Genomic DNA, 21,177 nt, shown 5'->3' on the forward strand with positions numbered 1-21,177 from the left:
GAGGGTCATCCGTGGAACAATAGAGGAAGTCCACAGCCTTGAACCCCTGCAGCTCTCTGCTCTGGAGGCTGCTGTGGCAGCATTCCCCACCCCCACCCCCACCCCCACTCCAAGTGAACTCATTAGCCAGAAAATTCAGCACAGTCAGGTTACTTTCACTATGTGTCCCTGTCATTATTAGCCAGTGTTTTACCCAAGTAACTGAATGAAAACCAAACTGTCTCAAGAAAAATAGTAAGTCTCCTGGATATTATGGGAGAAAGATGTGAGAGAGTTGCAACTGAATGGGAGGAACATATACTCTTTCTCCCAAACACAGTTTTGAGGCTAAGGGAACTCTTTGAAATTTCAGATGACAACATTTCTAAGCAAGAGAATATCCTATTCTAGAAAATGTGTTGAATAGTAGGGCCATACAGTTAACAATGGCATCTCAGACAGTAAAAAATCTGTCTGCAGTGTAGGAGACCCCAGGTTCAATCCCTGGGTCAGGAAGATTCCCCTGGAGAATCTTCCTATAATGGCTACCCCCTCCAGTATTCTTGCCTGGAGAATCCCATGGGCACAGAAGAATGGCAGGCTACAGTCCATGGGGTCATAGAGTCAGACTTGACTGAAGACTAACATTTTCACTTTCACAATTAACAATTTGAGATTCATCAGTTTGTAAACTGTAAAAAAGAAAACCCCCTCCACATGTCTTAATTAATACATTTGTAATCTCCTACACAACTGTTGAAAATTTTAAAAGAGATGGGAATATCAGACCACCATACCTATCTCCTGAGAAACTTATGTATGGGTCAGAAGCAACAGTTAAAACCAGACAAGGAACAACTGATTGATTCAAACTTGGAAAGGAGTACAACAAGTCTGTATATTGTCACCCTGTTTATACTTCTATGAAGGGTACATTATGCAAACTGCTGGGTTAGATGAATCACAACCTGGAATCAAGATTGCCAGGAGAAATATCAACAACCTCAGATACGCAGATGGTATCACTCTAATGGCAGAAAGTGAAGAGGAACTGAAGAGCCTCTTGATGAGGGGAAAGAGGAGAGTGAAAAAGCTGGCTTAAAATTCAATATTCAAAAATATGGTATCCAGTCCCATTACCTCATGGTAAACACAAGGGGAAAAAGTGGAAACAGTGATAGATTTTACTTTCTTGGGCTCTGAAATCACTGTGGGCAGTGACTGCAGCCATGAAATTAAGATGTTTGCTCCTTGGAAAGAAAGCTATCACAAGCCAAGACAGCATATTAAAAAAACAGAGATATCACTTTGCTGACAAAGGTCTATACAGTCAGAACTAGGCTTTTCCAGTAGTCATGTACAGATGTGAGAGGTGAACCATAAAGAAGACTGAGCACCAAAGAACTGATGTGTTTGAACTGTGGTGCTGTAGAAAAATCTCCTGGAAATCAAACCAGTCAGTCCTAAAGGAAATCAACCCTGAATATTCATTGGAAGGACTGATGCTGAAGCTGAAACTCCAATGCTTTGGCCACCTGTTGACTCCAAAGAGTCGACTCACTGGAAAAGACCCGATGCTGGGAAAGATTGAAGGCAAAAGAAGGGGGTGGCAGAGAATGAGGTGGTTAGATAGCCTCACCAGGTCAATGACATGAATTTGAGAAACTCTGCGAGACAGTGGAGGATAGAGGAACCTGGCGTGCTACTAACCACAGGGTCGCAAAGAGCCAGACACAACTTAGTGACTGAACACCACCACCATCATACATTGTCTGCGTGGAGTAAAGTAAGCACATATGTGTGATGAAGGAAGGAACAGAAACACTATTCTGTGGGAAGAAAAGAGATGAAAAAGAGATGAATATCTGGAGGTCAACTGAACTCAGTAAACATTTAGTCAGATCAAGTCCTGTGTGGGATGGCTGAGCATGGAAACTGGAGCCAGATAAGACTCTGAGCAATCCGTGGAAAGGGGAAGTGGTAATGAGACCAGACATGTAGAATTCTGGAGAACATGTCTGGGCATGAAGACAGGATGAGAGAGAACAAGCAAAGGCCTGATGGAGTTCACAAGACGTCCCTGCACACTGTGACTTGCCTTCAGACTTGGGTGTCATCTTTCATGAAATCTTAGAAATTGAGAGGTAATGACTATACGGATTTCAACCCCAGTAGATCCTGGATTCTGTGATTTAGATTAAAACTGATGTCTTGCTATAGTTTTCTTGTCCACTGCATTCTGTACTCTTTTGTGTTTCAGAAGAACTATGAAGTCAAAGAACTGTTCTTTTTTATTTTTATTAAAAACTATGCTTCTTTTGGTGAGAGTGTGGGTGGGGAGACACGACCAACTTTAACTATAAATTCCTGATGTGGAGTTTCAATATGTGATTCTCTCCAAGTTCAGGCTTCAGTTTTTGTATGCCTATTTTTAAGATCCACCATACCAATGTTTGTTCCACTAGATCCTAGTCTTTTAAGATGTTAACTGAAAGATCTTTTCTCTCTCTCATACACACATAAAGACACATATTCACAGAAATTTATGCCTTTGCCCCAGGTCTGAATTATTATTGCTAACTAAGTCATAGATTTTCATCATTTCAACTAAATTTTATGGAGGTCTGCAATGCGGGAGACCTGGGTTACATCTCTGGGTTAGGAAGATCCCCTGGAGAAGAGAAAGGCTTCCCATTCCAGTATTCTGGCCTGGAGAATTCCATGGACTATTCTCCAGGAATTGCAAAGAGTCAGACACGACTGAATAATTTTCATTCCCTTTCTATATACTTCATAATACATTAGATGCCATTGAAATATATTGATATCATATAATCGAGTTGAGAAGAAAAATACTGTTATACTTAATGAATATACTACATACATGTACACAATATACTAATTTATTTTTACTGCTTTTAATTAATTTTCTTGCACATTACCTACTTTGACTCTCAAACAAGCATGTGAGTTTGATGGGAGAGTGATACATATTCCCATTTTTTGGATAAGGAAGCTCATGTAGGGAGTTCATAACCATTATCACAGTCCACATGCGATATATTCAGGAAGAGAAGCCATATCTTCTGAAATCTGATCCACTGTTCTACACTTGCCTCATTTGTCCTCTGGACAAGACCGTGCTGTGTGCTAAGTCACTTCAGTCATGTCCAACTCTTTGTGACTCTTTGGACTATAGCACGCCTCACTCCTCTGTCCATGGGATTCTCCAGGCAAGAATACTGGAGTGGGCTGCCATGCCCTCCTCCAGGGTATCTTCCCAACCCAGGGATCAAACCCATGTCTCCAATATCTCCTGCATCAGCAGGTGGGTTCTTTACCACCAGCGCCACCTGGGAAGCAGAAGGTGGAGGCAAACGTTCACAGTATTATGAAGGGACTGAATCACAGGACTTGGAGAGGAAAGTAAAGTGTATGAAAGTGAATGGGGCATGAGGCCAAAATAGGAGGATGGCCAAGTAGGAACGGAGCTCTAAGAGTCAACAGTGTTGAGCAGACATGGGAAAGGTACCAGCCGGGGAAAAAAAAATTAACAGAATGGATGGCTACTCCTGCCAAGTTGATACGTGATTGAAGCAGGGTGAATCAGTGGTTGAAAGATGAAACTTTCTTCCAGGAAAAGACTTCACACTCTGTCCTACCAATAATAAGATCCGTGAGGAGCCAAGTATTAATTAGCAGACTGAGTACATGAAAATCTATCTAAACCTAAGGAAAGCAGGCTTAAGCAATAGGAAACACTTCTCCCTAAGTTGATTCAACATAAAGCCTTTCAAAATGTCAGCAGAAATGAGAAGCCAATCCTAAAATTTATATAGGAATGTGAACCCAGATTAGGCAAGATAAATTTGAAAAATAAAAGAATAAAGCTGAAGGACTTTCAATCTCCAATTTCAAAGTTTGCTGTAAAGCTTCAGTAGTCAAAATAGGATGATATTGGTATAAGGACAGACATATTGATTGATAGAAAAAAATTGAGAGTCCAGATACAAGACTTTATAGTTATAGACAAATAGGTTTTTGCATAAGTGCCAAAGTAATCACCGGTAGAATGTATACTATAGGAAAGGGCAACCCACTCCAGCATTCTTGCCTGGAAAATCCCACGGATGGAGGAGCCTGGTGGGTTCCAGTGCATTGGGTCACAAGAGTCAGACATGACTGAGCAACTGATCACACACATACTGTCTTCAGCAAATGGTACTGGGACAATTATATATCTGCATACAAAAATTAATTTCAACTCTTTCTCATATCATATGCAAAATTTACCCCCAAAAGTGAACACATACCTAAATATAGGTGATAAATCTACAAATATTTTAGAAGAGAAAAAAAAATGACATTGAGTTAGGAAAAGTATTCTTGCTATGACACTTAAAAAATGTTCAAAAGGAAATAAAATGATAAATCTCATAATTTTGGATTCTATTTGAATGGTTTGGTGAGATTCAACAGAGGAGTGGTGTACAGTATATTAAATGAATTGAAATTCTTTGTGTTAGTAAGCTTTTTGCTCATCCTCAGCTCTGCTCTAGGCCAATAAACCCATCAATTACCAATAATTACACCCAGTAATTACAATTACTGGTAATAGTAATTATAGTAGTTTCCTATGGCTGATATAACAAATGATCACAGAATAGTGGCTTAAAATGAAACAAATTTATTATCTTACAGTTCCAGAAATCATAAGTCTAAAAACAGTCTCACTGGGCTATCTATGGTGTCAGCATGCTCCATAGAAGGCTACAGAGGAGAATCTGTTTTCTTGCCTTTCCCAGCTTCCAGAGACCACCTGCTTTCCTTGGCTCATGGCCCATTCCTCCGTCTTTAGAGCCCACATCATAGCATCTTCTTATTCTCTCGTACACCTGTTTCTAACATCACAGTGCTTTCTCTCCCTGACCTTCCCGGGTCCCTTTCATCAGGACCCTTGTTATTTCTTCAGATCCAGCAAAGAATCCAGAATAATCACTCCATCTCAAGATACTTAATTGCATTTACAGAGTCCATTTGCCATGTTAAAATGATATTTTACAGGTTTCAGGTTTAGGAATAGACATCTTGGGGGGTCATTATGCAGCCTACTACAGTAACAGTAAGCTTTCCAGGTGGCTCAGTCAGTAAAGGATCTGACTGCAATGCAGGAGACCTAGGTTCAATCCCTGGGTTGGGAAGATCCCCTGGAGAAGGAAATGGCAACCCACTCCAGTATTTTTGCCTGTAGAATCCCATGGATAGAGCAGCCTGCCGGGCTACAGTCCATGTGGTCACAAGAGTCAGATATAACTTAGTGACTTAGTGATTAAACCATCACCACAGGAACAGTATCATCAAAAATGTTCACTCTGAAGTTACCTACTATATAAACTGTATCAATTATTTTAGAAGATATGATGAAACTAAGCATAAGAACTTTTTGACATACAGTTTAATCCCAATAAGATTTTCCATTTAGGGGGAAGAGTGTATGTATGTGTATGTGAAGGAGGCTGTCAGATTTCAAAGCTGATCTGCACTTTTACTTTGATATGGAGAGGCTAAAAATATCTCCAATTGAAAAATACAGACATAGGGATCATGGTGAGAGCAAACCATCACATTCCCCGTCCTCAGTATTTTGAGGAAAGGGGTATAATTTAGCATAATTGTAGGACACCAGTTGGTAAAATGTTTTGAAAGATGTCTTTATTTATTTTTTAGTTTTCTTAAATATCTGGTCTCTTCTTAGTAGACTTGGATGTTAGAGAACTTTAATTTCTTTTGAGTTCTGAATTAATTATTCCTGTCATACTTTTTCAGTTTCTACTTGATTTCCTAGCTAAATTTTGAGATTATTTTAAACCCCATTGCCAGGTTTTGTGACTCTCTAATATAGCAGGATAAGAAAGTATTGATTATAGTTTCCCTATGTTAACAATTTCACAGTATCTTACTGAACAGGATAGGATTTATCCCAGGAGACTGGCCTATATCATGGTTTGAGGAATTTGATATTTTAACGTCTGTATTCTGGCATTCTACTCTATAATCACAGGCAGTTATTATTCTCCAAGGAAAAATGTCTTCATCTATTTGTTTTTACTTATTTTCTGCTTTGTTGTAAAGGACTTTATGATTTTTCATTTGAAACTATGTGTCTGGATCAACTTAATTTTATGTAAAAATCTCAATGGCAGTTTTATAGTTTCTCCTTAAAACCTTCCAGCTCAGACGTGAGAAAAACTTCCAGGACTCTTCAGAGCTACATTTTGGACTCTGGTGTCTACAAACCCTATCAGATGGTAGACTGAAGTTGGCACTCCAACAATAGCTAATATCCTGGAGTGTTCTCCTGGATTCATGCCTAGGACAGTGTGGACTTCCTCCTCTGCCCCCTGAGATCTGGTCTGTGTCCAGCTGGTCCTGGTACACTTGGAGCCAGCGCGGGGAGGCATTTGGCGAGGATGGACACTGATGCCCCCAGCTGGGTAGAGTCTGTTCAGCCAAGTGCTAGGACACTGACACCCATGCTGTGGTTGAGGGATCCCACATGGCTCAAGTGTTAACCTCAGTCTCATGTTGAAGTACTGGTACCCTACAAGCACTGTCTTGATCAACCTCACAACATCTGTATGAAGTAGGCATCATAGTTATCCCCATTTTATAAATGGGGGACTCTGAGGTTGATGTGAAAATAATCTCATCATGTCAATTCCCTTGGCACTTTTTCTGTCCTCGGTCTAAGGTTTTCTTTTTAAATTAAATTTTTATTGGGATATAGTTGATTTACAGTGTTGTCTTATTAGTTTCTGCTATGCAGCAAAGTGAATATTTATATACATATATACCCTCTTTCTTTAGATTCTATTCCTATGAAGGTTATTACAAAGATTTGAATAGAGTTCCCTGTGCTAAGATATCCTTTTAAAAAGCAAGATCAGCAAGTCTGATCTATGAGAGTTCAGATCCTAGGTTGAGCACTTACTAGCTGAGTGCCAGTGAGCAAGTTACTTAATTCCTCTGTGCCTCAGTTTCCATGCCTGTAAAATAAAAGGAGTAGCAGTGTCATTTTCAAAGGGTTAGCACAGGGTCAACTGAGATCAGGCCTGGAAATTATTTGGAGCAATACCTGGCACGTAGTAGGTATTAACTAATTCTCAATGTTAGTTTTATTATATTTTTCACCTCATTTGTTATTTTACAATAGTTTATATGTGATTTTTTTTTCCCTCCTAGAAAGTTAGAAAGTAAGCTCTAACGTAGAGATGGTCATACTGAGTGAAGTAAGTCAGACAGAGAAGGAGAAATATATGACATCCTTTGTATGTGGAATCTGAAAAGAAATGATACAAATGAATTTACAAAACAGAAACAGACTCACAAACTTAGAGAACAAACTTATGGTGGCCAGGGAAAAGGATAGGAGGAAGGGATAGTTAGGAAGTTTGGGATGGACATGTATAATGCATACTGCTTTGTTTAATATGGATAACCAACAAAGACCTACTGTATAGCACATGGACCTCTACTAAATGTTATGTGGCAGCCTGGATGGGAGGGGAATTTGGGGCAGAATGGATACATGTATATATGCGTGGCTGAGTCCCTTGGCTGTACACCTAAAACTATCACATTGTTAATTGGTTATTTACTGTTGTTTTAGTCGCTAAGTCAAGTCCAACTCTTTGTGACCCCATGGACTGTAGCCCACCAGGCTCCTCTGTCCAAGGGATTTTCCAGGCAAGAATACTGCTGTGGTTTGACATTTCCCCCTCCATTGGATTTTCTTGACCCAGGCATTGAACAAGTGTTTCCTTCATTGCAGGAAGATTCTTTACCACTGAGCCAGCAGGGAAGCCAAAAACAAAAAGTTAAAAAAAAAAAAAAAAACTGATTTGTGACAAGAAAGGAAAAAAAAGAAAGTAGCTCCTAGAAGAAAAGGAGGTCTTATTCATTGTGAATCCCTTGGAGCACCTAACACAAAACAGGCCCTCAATATTTATTTGATTGCTGATTTACTTATTTACTCACATTACAAAACACAGTTGCTCTTATTAAATTTATCATCATCGGAAGAGGTCCAAACTTGTCTTCATACAGTGGAGAAACCAAATTAAATGACGTGGTGTCTGTTAGACTAAATGGGAACACTGAGCTATGTCCTGATAGCTGGTGCAAACATATTCCATGGGAGGAGGGTCTGTTTTTCTGGTGACCTGGGTAACATGCTTTTATTGGCTCCTGCCATTGCTGGTAACACTTTCCTTGAATAATGAACTTTCACTAATTACATCCAAGTAACATTTTTTTCTTTAGCTGCTATTTCATTAATTTATATGAACTTCTTTTAAAATAATCTGTCCTAAGAAAAATAATAATAATAATAAGATTTGGGGAAAACTGCAAAGTAATTAAAGCCTCATTGAAATAACTTGGTGTTAGGGACAGAAAACTTGGAAACAATTCAGATAAACAGATCGCCACATCTGAATGGTCTACATCCGAAGAGCCCATGCAGATTATCTGGTCTATTAAGTTCCTGCCAGTTGTTTATAAGGTCAAGAGACAATTAGGAAAGTGTTTTGAGTATCTGAAAGGAATTAAATCCAATGCTGCTCTGTACCCAAACGATGTCAATCCAAGTAATTGGTTCAGTAAGTCTCAGTGTGAGGACTTTTGAAATATCTCATTTGCTTTGTACACTGGGATGACATCAAAATGAGGTAATTCATTTAGTGGTTCTTTGAAAAACATTACTGCAGCCTGCATATGTAAAGCAGTATTACTATTACTAGAAGAAATCAGCCCATAAATCCTAACAATGATAAAAGCTGATATTAGGATCATATTATTTCAACTCATCAGGAATAACTGAAAAATTTGTAATGAGTAATTCTTATAACCTGTGATTATGTGATCACTTTTACACATAATACTAGTTATCAGTTGCTTAATACTATGTACTGTGCCCTTTATATTTCACATCCCACAATATTCATCATGTTTCTAAGAATTCTGATTTCCATCCCAGGTGAAGAACTGGAAGTGAAGACAAGTTAAGTGGCTTACTCAGCATCACACAGCTCATAAGAGGCTTGAGCCTCTTAGGTACTCAAACCATGTCTGGTTGACTCTAGACTGTGTTCTTGACCTTAAACTGTACCTGCATCCTGTTTTCCACACTGCCTCCCATTGAGATCCCAGCTCCCTGGACTTCCGATGTGGAGCCTTGCCCCTCCACATTTCCTTACACACTCTCTTTACTTTCAGTACTTTACAATGTGAGTGTTTAGGGGAATCAGAGTGATCTGAAGTTTCTGACTCATTAAAATGCATGATAAGGCATGATGATACAAGTTCTCCAAAACTCAATAACACCTGTGTCATTACACTCCAAGGGGATGTGGAAACCAACAGCTCTCTGCTCTCACAGTCAGATAAAGCCACAGAAAAGCCACATTTGATGTGCTAACTGTGATGCCTGAGTACCACCTCCTTATTCTCTGAAAATAAATGGCCCATCCTTCTCAAAAGAAATCAATGAGTACTGCCATATTTGTTATTTTTCACAAAACACAGATATCTATTTTTAGTACATAAAAGTTTTTTCAAGATCCTTAATTTTCATAACGAGGCCCTGAAGAGCTGGAACATCTCCAGTGTCACATAGCCATCACATAGGTGTGTCCCTGTGCCCCTGCATCCAGAGAGGACAGTGAACACGACTTCCACTCATTCATATATCCCTTTATTCACCAGTTCTGGACATACTTAGTGAGCACGGGGAAGTGCCAGGCACTGTGTAAAGTCCTGAAGAGTCACTGTCTCGCTCCTGAAACCCTTAGAGCCCAGGGAATGGACACTGACAAGGATACAGACAAAATCAAATCTGAGTGATGAGTGGTAAGAGGGACATATACTTCCAGCCATTGGGTGACTCTGATGATGGCACATGTCTTCTGCAGGAAGAGCTAATGTTGACCCAGCATGCAGCCTCCTAGTAATCATGAATAGAATAGGTCCTTTGGCTGAATCTGCCTTCTCTGGATTCACAACCCTCAAAAGTTAGGGTGAAAATGGTACTGATGAACCTCTTTGCAGGGCAGGAATAGAGGTACATATGTAGCGAATGGACTTGTGGACACAGAAGGGAAAGGAGAAGGAGGGATGAATTGAGACAGTGGCACTGACATATATATTCTGTGCTGTGCTTAGTCACTTAGTCACACCAGACTCTTTGTGACTCCATGGACTGTAGCCCACCAGGCTCCTCCATCCATGGGATTCTGCAGGCAAGAGTAATGGAGCAGGTTGCCATGCACTCCTCCACAGGATCTTTCCCACCCAGGGATCGAAGCCGCATCTCTTCCATCTCCTGCATTGGGAGGCAGGTTCTTCACCACTAGTGCTGTGTGTAAAATAGGTAGCTCGTGGGAGGCAGCTGTATAACCCAGGGAGATCAGCCCACCGCTCTTCAAAGACTAGAGGGATGGGATTGGGGCAGAGGGGTAGGCGGGAGGCCCAAGACGGGGGGGACTTACATATACTTATGGTGATGGACAGGGAGGCCTGGCGTGCTGCAATTCATGGGGTCGCAAAGAGTCAGACACGACTGAGCGACTGAACTGACAGCTAGCTGATTCACTTTGTCATATGGCAGAAACCAACCCAACCTTGTAGAGCAATTCTCCTCCAATCAAAAAGAAAAGCCAGAGTAAGACTCTCACTGTGGGGGCATGTCATCTTCACTGTGGCTGGTCTCCCATCCTTGGGACAGACGCTTGTACATCTGTTCCACCCCAGGCAGGTTTTCTCCCCTCCAGGAGGCTGAATCTCACCAACTACATCATCTGAACTCGCTTTCTCCCTGCTTCTGATTCGTTCGTGTCTGCTTCATCACTCAGTTGTGTTCAACTCTTTGTGACTCCCAGACTGTAGTCCACCAGGCTCCTCTGTCCATGGGATTTTTCAAGCAAGAACACTGGACTGGGTTGCCATTTCCTCCCCCCAGGGGATCTTCCTAACTCAGGGATCGAAATCACATCTCCTGTGTCTCCTGCATTGGCAAGCAGATTCTTTACCTGCTGAGCCATCAGTGAAAAGAAATATTGCCAAGAGATGAGAGGGTGGGAATTTCAGGGGTTTGGAGCATTCCTTCTCCCTCTCCCTCTCCACCACTCTCACTCAGCTTTGGCTAACATGTGTCCTTCTATGAGCAACGTCTGCTGAGAAACATCTACTGTGCAAACCTTCCTCCACAGCTCTGGCTCCCACTGGGCTCCAGGGCTGCTATTTCTTCCCAGTGCCCCAGCAACATTAGGTTGGCAGTGGTTTCCTGGAGCTAGTCTATGGCACCTCCACCTGTTTCCCTTTAATCCTGCCCATACCTCTGATGGGCTACCTAGCTGGCTCAGTGGTAAAGAATCCTCCTGCCAATGTAGGAGACACTTGAGGCTTGGGTTTGATCCCTGGATTGGGAAGATTCCCTGGCAGAGGAAATGGCAACCCACTCCAGTATTCTTGCTGCGCAGACCCCATGGATAGAAGCCTGACTGGCTACAGTCCATGGGATCGCAAGAGTCAGACACAGCTGGACGACTGAACACACACACTTAGCTTTGGAGCCAGTCTTTCATTAAAGCCTCTGTTTTCTGCCAGGACCCTGACTGATACAGTGACACAACAATGTAACCCTGCTTTCTACTATATTTTGAGGCATGGGCAAATGTAGTTTTGAGGATGAGATACTCAATGGCTTCTGACATTTTTAAGAAAAAAAAGAAAAACATTCATTTTTGATCTGAGTCAGAATTTTATTTTGATCTTCTAGAAGAGGAGAGAACCAGACTGAGTCTCTAGTCCTGGCTGCTGTAAGTGGCATAAGGAGTTAATTTTTGGCAACAATTCCATGCTGTGCTTTGCAGCCATTGTATAGTTTAGTATAAGGCTGGACAAAATTAAGAAACTTATTTAGTATCATACCCAGTCTAGTCAATGACAGGACTGGGTTTTAAGTTGTTTCTACATGACTCTAAAGCCTATGCACATTCTCTAACATGAGCGTCTCCCTTTTAATTCACAAACTTACTCTCCTGACTTGACATGTTCTTCTTTAGTTCCACTTTATGTCATTACCTGGATGTTTCATCGTCACTTTGAGATCAAACCTCTCTCTCTCCCTTGCTTTCATTCTCATGTTTTCCTTCTGCTCCCACCCAGAAGTGGTTGGATCATCGTATCTGTCTGTTCCATGTGCTCAGAAGCCCAGGGACTTCTGTTTATCCTATCACACCAGTTAATGTCAAGAGCCCCAAAATGTGTCATAATAAACTGGGTGGAGCCTTAGGCTGTAGCACCTGTCTTAAGTGGAGGGAAAAAATCTTTCCTACTTCTTCTTACATTTTCTCTTTATATGCTTAGCCATAGTCCATGAGACAACCCAGGCTCACCACCTTCCTATTCTTTTCCACTTCACACATCCAGTGCTGAGTGATTCTTGCCCCTTTCCTAGCCACTCTCCCTTCCCCTTAGCAAACACTCCATACATAACGGATCAGAAAATGTAAAGTGGTTCCAGTGCCCCATGCAATGTGAAACAGGGTTGGAGAGGTGGGGGGGCCAGGGATATAGGAATATGTGTGATGCCTTTTGCTTTATCATCAATAGATTAAATGTAAATTGCTACACAGCATACATTTCTTGAATCACTCCCATTCTATAGAGTTCCCTTCTTTCTTTATTCTACTATACAGCTGTTTATACCCAGGTTTCCTGAAAGAGTTTCCTACTGGTCCTTCTGCTTTCCAGCTTTTCCTCCCATGTGGGGTTCTAAGCACTGAGCTCTCCTCCCCACCTTTCTGTGATTTTTCTTCTTCATCACATGCTTCATGTATACTTTAAGCCTCTTTTTTATTGCTATTGTTACTATCATTTTCTTTAAGTAAGTTAAAAATTTTATTATTGTGTGTGTGTCAGTGACTCAGACATGTCCGACTCTTTGCAATCCCATCAACAGTAGCCTGCCAGGCTCCTCTGTTCCTGGGATTCTCTCTAGGTAAGAATACTGGAGTGGGTTGCCATGCCCTTCTCCAGGAGATCTTCCTGACCCAGAGATCAAATCCAGGTCTTCTGCACTGAAGGCAGATTCTTTACCATCTGAGCTACCAAAGAAGCCCTAATTTTACTATTATTACCATATTATTATTATTAAGGCAATATATATCAAACCAGGGTCTCCCTAAGAATGCTGACTACATTGCTCAAGAGATCAGAAATTCTCTTAAAAATTTAAAATTTTGGATTTTACTTCATTTATAATATACAAAAAAAATACAATATAAAATTACCCAGCTTCATTGGCATGTATAAGTAACAACTGCCTGATTTCAGTACTTGCATTCACATTTGAATACTCTGGACAAAATATAACATGAAGTATTTGAAAGCAGTGGAGAGAAACCCAATGCAGAATTGGAGGACATACAGTCCTTGAGGAAAGAGAAGCATGGTAGGCGACTCCCACATTTAGATGGTTCATTTTTAAGGGTGCTGACCAGTGTGCAGTGCTTGAGAAAAAAAAACAGAATTCAAGGAAAAAGTGGTCTGACTGTGCTATAGAGACTGAGGTTATAATCAGGGCCTTCGTAAAGGCTGGAAGTAGAAGAAAAGCCTAAAAGGAGAGATCCATAGATGGAGTTCCCTCAAAGTCTGTATACAATTCCCTTGAAATCCTTGGCTGACTCCTAAACTGTGTACAAGATAAGATTGTAGGAAACTCAGCAGAAATCAGCTGGCTGGGAGTTTAAAAAGCAAAACTGATACTATAGCAGCTACTGGAGATAGGAAGATAGAGATTGGAGCTCAGGTTCTGCCAAATTAGAAGGGCAGGAGGAATAAAAAGACGACTATGCCTAAGCGCATTATAATCAAACTGCTGAAAACCGAAAAGGAAGACTAATTCTTGAAAGAATCCAGAGGAAGAAAGACACATTACATACGGAAATTATAGTGAGAGATGGCTGATATCTCATCACAAATAGTAGAAGCCAGAAGATAACAGAAATAACATTTCAAAGTATAAAAAAAAGGAAATTCTATGTTGACACAGAATTCTGTATCAATAAATATCCTTCATGAGGAAGGCAATGAAAAAAGATTTTCAGAAAAATAAAACCTGAGGAAATCTGTCACCAACAGATCGACACTACAAGAAAGGCAAAAGCAAGTTCTTTAAGAGGAAGGGAATAATGCCAAATGCAAACCAAGTTAATAGCACGTGAAAAGGGTCAAACATCATGACCAAGTGGAATTCATCCCTGAGATGCAAGGATGGCTCAACATACACCAATCAACATACACAAACCACATTGACAGTATAAAAGGTGAAAATCACATGATCATCTCAATAGATGCAGAAAGTGTTTGGCAAAATTCAATACCCTTTCATAATTAAAAAAAATAACAATAAAAACCACCTAATTAGGAATAGAAAAAAATTACTGCAACATAATGAAGGCCATGTATGAAAAACCCACATCTAACATCCATACTCAGCAGTGAAAAACTGAATATTTAGATTATGTCTCTATTTTATGAAACTGAATTTTAATAGTTTCTATAGAAAATGATTTGTGTAGAAAGGAGAGATGCTCTGTGTTTCTAACCCATGCCTAGACTTATGTGCTATGTCCACTACGCGTGTCCACAATCAAGAAAGTTACTCACATTTCCATTCTTTCACACTTTCTATTATATATTTACAATGTCCATCTGTTAACAAAGCAGTAAAATATTAATATGTTGTCATTAATCACCAAACAATAATTGAAACTTTAACACATGGCCGTCCCTATTAGATTCTACTTCAGGAACTGAGAAATAACTTCTAAGAGTCCTTTTCAAAGTCACCTTATGATTGAGACCTAGCTAATTCTAGACCTTATTATTAACTTTGTTCATGTGATGAGGATGGGTGGCAAGAAGATCCAATTATGGAAACCCAAGCTGTGTAAAGAGAGTGAGGGGAGGGCAGAAGGAAGTTAATTGGAGAAATGCCACTGAAATAGAACGTGAACTCCTACAACAGAGCTATTAGTCATCTATTCTTAGGGCAAGACAGGTTGGTATAGCTGTCATAGGATTGGATAATTTTGTTTATGTCACACTTTATAGGCATGCAAAACTGAGTCCCCAGGGCCCCAGGTACGAACTGGGGGACACATGTATTTAGGATATGGTCATCATCACTTAGACTCTGCAGCCAGAGATGCTGAGCTCTGTCTCATGCAACGAGCATCTGTTCAAGCGTGTCTCCAGCCTCTCAGCTAGAATGCTGTTTTTGTTGTTGTTATTTGCCATTGACAATATGCCAAGGTTCCTTTCTGTTACAGAAAATGATGCCCAGATTATTCATTCAGATGCCTAAAGTCTGCCATTAAGTCTCCAAATAATAGATACTGTTTTTTGGTTTTTGTTTTTTTTAAATTTCAAACAAAGGTTTCAGTCCTCTAGATTCAATTCAGTAGCAGCTACTGGATAGAAAGGCCTTGAATTTAGAAAAGTGGTACCTGGGGTTTTAAATACGTTCTTACCATGTGAAACAGCAAGAGTTCAACAGCTCAATGCCCACTCTGAAAACGCAGTCTGGAACGGAGTCTCGATTTACCCTGCATGGAAACTAAACTATTAATACAGAATTATGAAATGCCCTGAGGATTTGATTAACATGAATGGATCTATATATACAGGTATAGTCTATTTTAATATTATGCCTATGGGGAAAACCACTTTAAGAATGCCAATGATTGTCATCCAAGCAGGCAAATGGAAATTATGTCCCATTCTTTATAAAGTTGACAGGAGAGAATGCTTCTCTGAGCTATAGAATGTGAATAAAAGCAGGATTGGCTGTGATTCCAGACCTGCCTATCTTTTGAGAGACTGACAGTGTTGGTGTTCAGAGTTTAAAATTCAGATCTGAGAGATGGCACACACAGGAATAAATCAGCATATCTTACTATCTCCAAGATTCACTGGTCTGAACCCCACTTTCCTCTTGAAAAAAAATTAAAATATTTACATATGCAGGCCCTAGGTGTTATGATGGTTCATTCAAATTCAAAGGGGGCCTCTTGTTAAATATTAATACTTGGCAATAATGGAAAGAATCATGCCTGTTTAACAAGCTCTATGCTCTGCTATAAGCTATATTTAATAGATAGTTTTGATTAGGATGATAACAGTGCATTTACTATTTTATAGATGAAAATGAAAGGCCAAACAAGTTAGCAAAGCTGATGGCTATTATTTATATTTTGGCAAACATTTAGATCACTTCTATGACATCATTAAAAATGGAGATAATTGCCACTGCTTTTCTATGCCCATGAATTTTCTCATACAAGTTTTCCCCAAAAAGTTTAATGTGATTACTGACAACCAATTTATCTTCAAGAGAAAATAAGATGATCAATACAAATTTCTGTAAGTGTTCTCAGAGAGAACACTTCCTCTTAGTATGTAAATACTATGGGTCTACAAAAACAATTTCAAAAAATGAGAAGATAAACAAATAGGCAAAACTCACTTTGTTTCAACCAATTTATAAGTCTCAAAGTCAGATTTTATTAAATCATAATTCATGCCTTTGGTGTTACTAATTTGACTATGATGATAAAGGCAAGAAGATTCATTCAAGTGTGAAAACTGTTGGTGGATTATAATGGACTGAAACACCTGAGTGAACTGTTGATTAACTCTTACAATTATATTGCCATGGACAACCCAAGATATTAAACTGATATGTTTTACTTGAATTTATATCCTTTATGAAAAGGTTTATATCTTTTACCTAAATCAAATCCCTTATGATTATACAGTGGAAGTGACAAATAGATTCAAGGGATTAGTCCTGATAGACAGAGTGCCTGAAGAACTATGGACAGAAGTTCATGACATTGTACAGGAGGCAGTGATCAAGGACCATCTCCAAGAAAAAGAAATGTAAAAAGACAAAATGGTCATCTGAGGAGACCTTACAAATAGCTGAGAAAAGAAGTAAAAGGCAAAGGAGAAAAGGAAAGATATACCCATTTGAATGCAGAGTTCCAAAGAACAGCAAGGAGAGATAAGAAAGCCTTCCTCCACGATCAGTGCAAAGAAATAGAGGAAAACAACAGAATGGGAAAGACTAGAGCTATCTTCAAGAAAATTAGAGATACCAAGGGAACATTTCATGCAAAGATGGGCTCAATAAAGGACAGAAAAGGTATGGACCTAACAGAAGCAGAAGATATTAAGAAGAGGTGGCAAGAATACACAGAACTATTCAAAAAAGATCTTCATGACCCATATAATCATGATGGTGTGATCACTCACCTAGAGCCAGACATCCAGCAGTCTAATGTCAAGTGGGCCTTAGGAAGCATCACTACAAACAAAACTAGTGGAGGTGATGGAATTCCATCTTAGTTAATTCAAATCCTAAAAGATGATATTGTGAAAGTGCTGCACTCAATATGCCAGCAAATTTGGAAAATTCAGCAGTGGCCACAGGACTGGAAAAGGACAGTTTTCATTCCAATTCTAAAGAAAGACAATGCCAAAGAATGTTCAAATTACCACACAATTGCACACATTAGCAAAATAATGCTCAAAATTCCCCAAGCCAGGCTTGAACAGTATGTGACCCATGAACTTCCAGAGGTTCAAGCCGGGTTTAGAAAAGGTAGAGGAACCAGAGATCAAATTGCCAACATCCACTGGATCATAAAAAGCAAGAGAGTTCCAGAAAAACATCTACTTCTGCTTCATTGAATACTCTAAAACATTTGACTGTGTAATCACCACAGACTGTGGAAAATTCTTCAAGAGAAGGGAATGCCTAACCACCTTACCTGCCTGCTGAGAAATCTGTATGCAGGTCAAGAAGCAACAGTTAGTACCAGACATGTAACAATGGATTTGTTCCAAAATAGGAAAGGAGTACATCAAGGCTAAATATTGTCACCCTGCTTTTTTAACTTATATGCAGAATAGATCATGAGAAATGATGGACTGGATGAAACACAAGCTGAAATCAAGATTTCTGGGGGAAATATCAATAACCTCAGATATGCAGGTGGCACCCCTGAAGAGCCTCTTGATGAAAGTAAAAGAGCAGAGTGAAAACACTGGCTTAAAACTCAGCATTCAATAAATGAAGATCATGGCATCCAATCCCATCACTGCATGGCAGAAAGATGGGGAAACAAGGGAAACAGTGACAGACTTTATTTTCTTGTGCTCCAAAATCACTGCAGATGGTGACTGCAGCCTTGAAATTAAAAGACATTTGCTCTTTGGAGGAAAAACTATGACCAACCTAGACAGCATATTAAAAAGCATATTACTTTGCTGCCAAAGGTCCGTCTAGTCAAAGCTATGGTTTTTCCAGTAGTTATGTATGGATGTGAGAGTTGGACTATAAAGAGAGCTGAGTGCCGAAGAATTAATGCTTTTGAACTGTGGTGTTGGAGAAGACTCTTGAGAGTCCCTTGGGCTGAAAGGAGATCAAACCAGTCAATCCTAAAGAATATCTACCCTGAATATTCATTGAAAGGACTGATGCTGAAGCTCCAATACTTTGGCCACCTGATGCAAAGAACTGACTCATTTGAAAAGACCCTGATGCTGGGAAAGATTGAAGACAGGAAGAGAAGGGGACGACAAAGGATGAGGTGGTTGGATGGCATCACCGACTCGATGAACACGAGTTTGAGCAAGCTCCGAGAGTTGGTGATGGACAGGGAAACCTGGAGTGCTGCAATCTATGGGGTCACAAATAGTCGGACATGACTGAGGAACTGAACTGAACTGATCTGATATCCTTTACAGAGGAGTGAACTCTAATAGCCCATGTCGGGAATCTATTCTTGTATCCAAGAATCCTGTGCCATTAGTCTGATTCACCCACTAAGGATATAGAGAATGATTCTGACTCCCTTGTCATATAAAATTAAAGAGAACAGGCTCCAAGCCTGTTCTAACAAGCTCTAAGCTGTGCTATAAACTATATTCAATAGATGGCTTTGATGAGGATGATAATAATGAGCCTACTATTTTACAAATGAAAATGGGAAGCCAAACCAAGTTAGGCAAGTTGATGGCTATTATGTCTACATTGGTAAACATTCGGATCTTCTCTGTGACATCATTATAAATGCAGATAATCGCCACTTCTTTTCATGCTCATCAATTTTCCTGTACAAGTTCTCTGAAAAAGTTTAATGTGATTATTGACAAGCAATTTATCTTCATAAATACAAAATCATAGCAAAGATACCTTTGGTTTTGCTTGCCCACCTTACCTTCTTTTAGTGGCAGCACCTCATCTTCCTTTCAAGGAAATGGGCTTCTTTTCCATAGCTCAGTCTGGATGGAAAAGATTATTAAAGAATCCCTTCTCTTACCTGCCCTGGGCATGTGTCCTAAGCTGAGTCAATCAGCTTCTGTTTCCTGGGGGAAAAAATAATTTGAGAAAAGTGTTCTTCCTTTATCCTTTCCTTGGGTTCTTACAGTCATTCCATTTCCTCCCAAGAAAGACTTACATGATTTAAATTAACTGGATCTGTTTCTGTTGCTTATACCCAAAGAATCCAGACACATAAAGCCATAGATCTCTATTGGTGGTAGGGACCTTAACTGGAAAAAAATGTAGGAAATCCCAAAACTATGGAAACACAGAAGATATGATGTGAGAGGAATGCACAATCCACAGTATTAAACTGGGTTGGTACAAAGTCCTTAAAAATAGCAAAGGAGAGCAGGAAGGATGGTATAGTGACATACACATTCCAACAGGAGCCAAGAAACGAGAGCCCAATCCACTTATTTCACAGATAAGGACAAGAAGCTCAGAGAGAAGTCATTTACAGAAAGTATTAGAGCCAGCAGTAGAGTGGAGGTGTCCTGAATTGCAATTCCAATTTGCTATGTCTGTGTCATATTCCAAATTCCTATAAATTCTGCTTTCACTCTTTTTAGGCTTTTGATGTGCTAAATTTATGACTGCTTCCAGAATTAAAACTATATACTCTCAGTAATCAAATATATTTTCCAAAAGCTGAGCCCACAACCAAATATGAGTTGTAATACTCTTTCCTCTGACTTGCATCTTCCAGCCCTCTGAGCCATTGTTCATTCTCAATGTTTATTTCAATTTTTTTCTCCTTTAGATTTTATCCACTTTATCTATATCTGTCCCAAAGGAGATGATTGATGTTGGCAAAATTAACCTGGCTTTCAGGCTGAGGAAGTTAGGAGGCCCATGACTCATGGAGTCAGACTTACAGGCAAAGGAGATGGGATAATACAGATTAAACAAGATACTGGGCATTTATTCCAGTTTGGTAGCTGAACTGAAAATTAAATCTAACCAGAGTCAACAGTACTTACAGAGAATCTACAATGTTTCCAGCACTATCCTAGGTTTTCTGAGAACTAGCAAAACAAAAACTTTTCTTCAAAGCAATGAAAAGTTTTCATAAGAAATGGGCTACATGCTAACAAGAGCTACATCATATGTGACAGGCCACAGTGCTCAGTGCTGTATTCTCTTTGAGAAAGTACCTTTCTGACCCATTGGTCATAAAAGCCGAGTCATAAAATGAAGACTATTAAAAATCAAAACTGGCCACACTCCAGTACATATGAATTTTCATTATTGAGTTAAAAAGTAGCCTAGAGCCAAAAAGAAGTCATGAAAGCTACAGGTGTAAGTTCCTTTGAAAAAGCTCAAAGCCTCTTGCTCAGATGCTCAGTCATGCCTGATTCTTTGTGACCCCATGGACTGTAGCCCACCAGGCTCTTCTGTCCAGTTGATTCTCCTGGCAAGAATACTGGAGTGAATTGCCATTTCCTTCTCCAGGGATCTTCCTGACCCAGGGATCAAACCTGTGTCCCTTACATCTCCTGCATTGGCAAGTGGATTCTTCCCACTAGCACCACCTGAGAAGCCCTTAGAAATAATTAGTTTCATGGGCTCTTCAATGGCCATGGGGAATTTAGCACAAGAGTTGGGACAGCAGTACTTTTTTCTAGCCTGCCAAGTGCCCACTGTTTTCCAAATAGAATTGTGAGACCAAAGGACAACCTTTCCTGTAGCAACTTCATCCTCTTTGGCAAGTGATCCAAGGACCTTGTTTACAAAACAGA

Source organism: Odocoileus virginianus, chromosome 8 (genome assembly GCF_023699985.2).
Source record: "Odocoileus virginianus isolate 20LAN1187 ecotype Illinois chromosome 8, Ovbor_1.2, whole genome shotgun sequence".
Classification (NCBI taxonomy): Eukaryota; Metazoa; Chordata; class Mammalia; order Artiodactyla; family Cervidae; genus Odocoileus; species Odocoileus virginianus.